The sequence below is a fragment of the Scardinius erythrophthalmus genome, assembly GCF_964197995.2.
Source record: "Scardinius erythrophthalmus genome assembly, chromosome: 22".
Taxonomy (NCBI): domain Eukaryota; kingdom Metazoa; phylum Chordata; class Actinopteri; order Cypriniformes; family Leuciscidae; genus Scardinius; species Scardinius erythrophthalmus.
The window spans coordinates 30,871,402-30,876,900 of record NC_138242.1 but is presented as its reverse complement, the minus strand read 5'-3'; the positions used below and the strand labels follow the sequence as shown (position 1 = coordinate 30,876,900).

Below are 5,499 nucleotides of genomic sequence, written 5' to 3'. Positions count from 1 at the left end.
ATTTACTGCTGAATGCAGCTGTTCTCAACTATTACAAGCAATCAAAAGCCGCTGAAACTTTAGTGCAGGACTTTGAAGGAACGACACACTGATCAATGATGCAGTCCAACACAAATGTGCGCTTGCGTTCAGATGAAGCTTTATTGAATGAACAGCAATGGCAGCACATTGACAGACTGCTTCAGTATTGAGCTGTAAATCACGTGACGCTCAGATACGCTGGTCTTCACTGGAGAAACATCAGCACTCGGAGCTCTTGAGGAACGAGGCCTCGTGAGCAGCTCCGGCATGTGTTCCTCTGCAGACGAAGCGCTCTGCGGCTTCCCAGCGTGCTTTGCTGAGGCTCAGGACGCTGCTGCGACTGTAGAGACCGTCCCGCTCGCTCTCTGCGCTGGTCTGAACCCCCTCGGTGACCTCTGACCCGTCCAGCGTCCAGCTCACCGTCGCCCCCTGTGGAGAGTAAGAGCTGAGCAGGCAGAGCAGAGCGGGGGGGTCTCCAGAGATCAGCAGAGAAGAGGGAGACAGCAGAGACACGGAGGGAGACACGGAGGGACCCGCTGAACACACACACACACACACACACACACAAAACTCAATTATTCAGATGGTAATGCAATAAAAATCACAATCATGTCATCATTTCACTGTAATTCCACATTGCTCCAATTATTCATATACCATATACACACTATCCTGAGTTAAATGTGAAAATATTCTCCATTAGCTAAATTATTATTTACTATTAAGAAATGTACACTGTAAAAAAATATTGTAACTGCTTTAAGACTAAAACTGCTACGGTAAAAACCTGTTAAATGGTTAATGGTAAGTTCAGTAAAATATAGTTAAATTGAAAGTTTTTGATAGTAAAAAGAACAAGTCTGGGGATCACGACTGCCTTTGTAGATTTTTACAGTGTATCAATTATAAAATATGTAAAAATATAAATCAGTTCTCTGAAGGAAAATATATGCTAATTTGTTCTTTTCTGAATTAAGTAAAATGTTTAAACATCTCCATCTATTGTAAATTGATCATTTTATTGGGATTATTTATTATAAGATTTAGTAAACTAATTTATTATGTCAATATAATGGTTTGTATTTTGAAAATATTAGGCTAATATAAACATTGTTATAAAATAAACGTTATACACTCAAAAACATTAAGCCTTTTTAAGATTCACAAATTTCAGTACAATTCCATTAAATTGAATAGTTTTAGAATAGATTTTGTTTAAACTGATTTAAAATTCTTAATATTAATAATATGTAAAGATTACATTTACAATTACGATTACAAGAATTATTCATTTCAGTTTGATGGAATTTTACTATACAATTGAAATTCGTGAATAATATGTGAAATATAAGTAAAGATTATCAATAATATATTTTTGTAATATAACCTTAATTACGAATACTGTTGCCAAATGTTCTTAAATAACCTTAAACCTGCTTTTAAACACACACATCATATGTTTTTATTAAGTTATTGAAGAAAGACTTACTTCTGATCACCAGTTCAGTTCCTCCACCGAAAGTCCACCACAGTGTTTCATTCTAGTGAAAGAGTCGTACAAAAACCTCCGTCACACTCAAACAAACACACACTCCAGCAGAGAAAGAGACGGACGACACACACACACACACACACACACACACACACACACACTGATATGAGACTCAACAGCAGATCTTCTCAACATCAACCATGACTGATTGAAAAAGAGCCACAAAATCTTCATCTAAAAAATAGTCCAAAGAATTCATTTTAAAAATAAATACTTGATATTGAATGAAGGCTGAAATCCTTTGTTTCATAATCAGTCCCGAAATACATTCGTCACATTTACAAACACATGTGATTTAAACTCTGCTAATTCTATTGACCTGCTTTATAATGAAATCTTCAGCCAGATTTAGATGGTCATTCTCTATTGGATGACCTTTGACCTGTTATACAGTATCATGGATGATATAAATCTGCAGCTCAGGTATTAAATTCTCTCAGTATCAAAGTCTGAATGAAACTGATCATTAAAACAGTGTTTAGAGCGAGAAGATCGACCCAAAATAACGAAGTAAATCATGAGTTTCTGTTTCTGAAAATGATCCACAGAAGTTTATTAGCAAAGACACTAAAAGACAAAACAGTGTATCTTCTGTCTTCAGGGAAATGATGTGGAGTGTGTTTGCATATTGATCAGATCTTCAGTGTGTGAGAGTGTTTATAGTGCTGTGAGTTTAACACTTCATCACTGACACACACAACAATCTTCATCAACATGACCTTCATCATCATCTTCATCTGGACTCTCACAGCGTTTGCTCAAGGTTTGTGGAGCACAAGTTTGATATTAATTCATTTCTTCAAGTATATTGTCAAAGTTTTGAGTGTATTTTCTTCTTGTTGTGTTTCAGAGTGTAGAGGACAGATCACCGTCACTCAGAGTCCCTCAATAACAGCAGAACAACCAGGAGGAACTGTGAATATCAAATGTAAAATCAGCAGAGATGTGCAGAGATGGAATAGTGGGGAGGAAGGTATATCCTGGTACATACAGAAACCTGGAGAAGCTCCTAAACTCCTGATTTATTGGGCCTACACCCTCCAGTCAGGAACTCCATCTAGATTCAGTGGCAGTGGATCTAAAAGTGATTTCACTCTGACCATCAGTGGAGTCCAGACTGAAGATGCTGGACATTATTACTGTCAGAGTTTACATTGCAGAACAGATTCTAATAATAATAATAATTGTGTGGGTGATGAAACATTCACACAGTGATAAAGAGTCGTACAAAAACCTCCGTCAGTCAGAGTCACAGTGACTGAACTGAAACTGCAGCTGCTCAAAGGAGGATCTGAAATAACATCGTCACACTTGCATCTGAAATAAAACCATCTAAATTAATCTGACACTCTTAATAATTATAGAGTTCAGAAAGAGATTTTGTGACACATTTGAGATCTGAGTGATTTCAGTTTGCACAAGTTGCCTCCTTTTATTAATTATAGACTTTAATTTTCATAATATTCCATGGTTATTTCATTTGACCATCCTAACATGTAATTTGTTTACTATTATTCACTGTATTCATATATACTATAAGAGTTTAGAAAAAGTACTTTAAGTATTGGTAAACGCTTGTTAGTAATTGTAAAACACTGTAATTCAGTGAATAAGTGAAGTGATACTCAGAGCTGGAGTCGAGTCTCGTGACAGAAGCAGATCCTCCATCATCACACACAGATGTGTTTAACCTGCAGCTTTAGTGCTGGATTTTACAGAGACTCTTTCTGCAAGTTTCATCGTTACGCGACGAGAGACTGAATTGAGTGTAGAGCTGCTCCTTCATATTCAACGACTCTTTAGTCGACTAGAAGAGGCTTAGTCAAGTTTATTCACCGGTTAGTCACAGAAAAAAAGATCGTTAACGGCGGTTGTTTGTGGGAATTACAGTGTGTCAGGCAGGAAACCCAATCCTTTCTTCCATTGACCTTAAATATTTCTTATCATTTGAAACATGTCAGTAGTAGCAATTGTACACGGCTGCTCGCTCTAACGGTAACCTAGATAAATGTGCGCTATTATTAGGCGCATCTCCAGTGTGTGTGTGGAGTGAGGAAGCTGAAGTATAGCGCTTTACTGACATGAGGCGCCGGCACAATTACCTGCATTGGTTCCTGATAACAGCTGAAACAACTTAAAATACTTCTTCATTTTTGGTCATTCAGATCAGAGTAACACATCATTCGAAACTAAATTGTCTGCTTTTATTTATGTAAACTCATAATAACAAGAAAATTGAAGGAAACAAACAGGAAGTGTTTTCTGCCGTCTCGTTCTCTGTGAACTGCAGCGTGTCAAAAAAATAAACTCAAACTCAGTGTATACTTGCCTCACAAACATGAGAAATATATCTATAGAAAGCTTGAAATGTCAAGTGATTGTCCACCAATTCAAGTGGAAAACAAATATTCTCAGAATATGTAATCCGTATGAAATCCGCACTGTGGAGATCACGAGCATCGTCGACTTAATCTCTGCAGCCGACAACACAGAAAACATTATCAATAAACTATTCAAATGTTTAGACATTCTCCTTGCAGTTTTTTCAGGACACATTCATAATCATTACCTTTGCTGGTGCGCTGTGGCAAGCTTTATGTGTGTGCTTGAGCGCTGATTAGGCGATGTATTATATATCGGCAATTAAAGGCTCATTAATATGATTTATATGGCTTATTAAAAGACACGAGCGATTAATCGGCTAATGAAATGAACGACTACTAGTCGACTTGAAAAATCTCTACTTGAGAGAGTCAATGGATGCGTCCCGATTCAGAGTCTGCATCCTTCGAAGGCCGTGAAGGACCGAGTATGAAACGGGACGGTCTCTATAGAGGATTGTTCTTGTCGCCTAGCAACAGTGACAGCTGCCGTTGATGAGTGACAGTATAGCGTTTGTACTAAACTTTTTTAAAAAGTTATATTAAACTGTCTGAAAACAAAGCAGGGTTCACAAACTGTCTAAATATGTTTACCATAATAATCCATTTCTCTATATAATAGAGTATAAACTAATCTATATAAACTATATATAATGATATATGTCAACATTTGAACCACTTTAAAAGTTTATTTTATTTTTACATTTGTATCATTAGATATTTGAGTATGTTGAAACCCAATACTTTTAAAAATAGTGAATACTTTTTCACAATGTTTAAAAGTGTAATTCGGCAATTTCTTTAAAAAAAATCACCTTTTTGCCTACTCTTTTCAGACTGTTTTTCGCCTATATAGTGAAGTATGATTTCAGATACAGCCATTAACTTTATCATCCGATTTAAAACACTGATTCTGTCACGGGTCAGGGTGTGTCACCGGTCCCTCTCTGTTGTTTGTTTTGGTCCTGTCATTTCTGCAGCTCGTGAGGGTGGCAATTAGCACAATCACGAGCTGATCTTCCCCACCTGTCACTCGTTTCCTCTACCCTTTATATCCCCAGCTGTGTCTACCAGTGTTTGTCAGTGGATTGTTTTATGTCGCGTGTGTGCTTCTGGTCTGTTGGTGTTAGCTGTGCTACTTACCAGTGATCTGTGTTCAGGATTCCTAGACTTGAAGATCGGTACAGGACAGTTCACCTGCTGGTTCCTGTCCTCGTCTTTGCTGGACATTCCTGGGTTCTCTCTGTCTGACGTTGGTCTCTACTTCTCTTCACGTCTGCAGGATTGTGGCCTGTTCTCTCTGGAACCGCTAATCGGAGAGGCTTCACGATTACTCACTGTGTCCCGGAATTTATTATATTGTTCACTAAGTTTTCTAATAAACTTCTCCTCACTGCATTTGAGTCCTCCTCATATTTTACTCCAGGCCTCACGACAGAATCCACTGACCATCATGGACTCAGCAGAGGAGACGGAATTACGTCAGGCCCTGGCCCAACAGGGAGTTCTGCTGGGCCGACAGCAGGAGGAATTAGCGGCTTCCCG

At 38.1% G+C, this 5,499-nt stretch overlaps 1 gene segment (V, D, J or C); it reads right to left on the bottom strand.

The window, feature by feature from the left end:
• Nucleotides 1–240: 240 nt before the first annotated feature.
• Nucleotides 241–658, bottom strand: LOC308682855 (Ig lambda-3 chain C region-like). The segment is given in 2 exons: nt 646–658; nt 241–557 (listed from the first exon to the last, which is right to left on the bottom strand).
• Between the last annotated feature and the right edge of the window lie 4,841 nt (nt 659–5,499).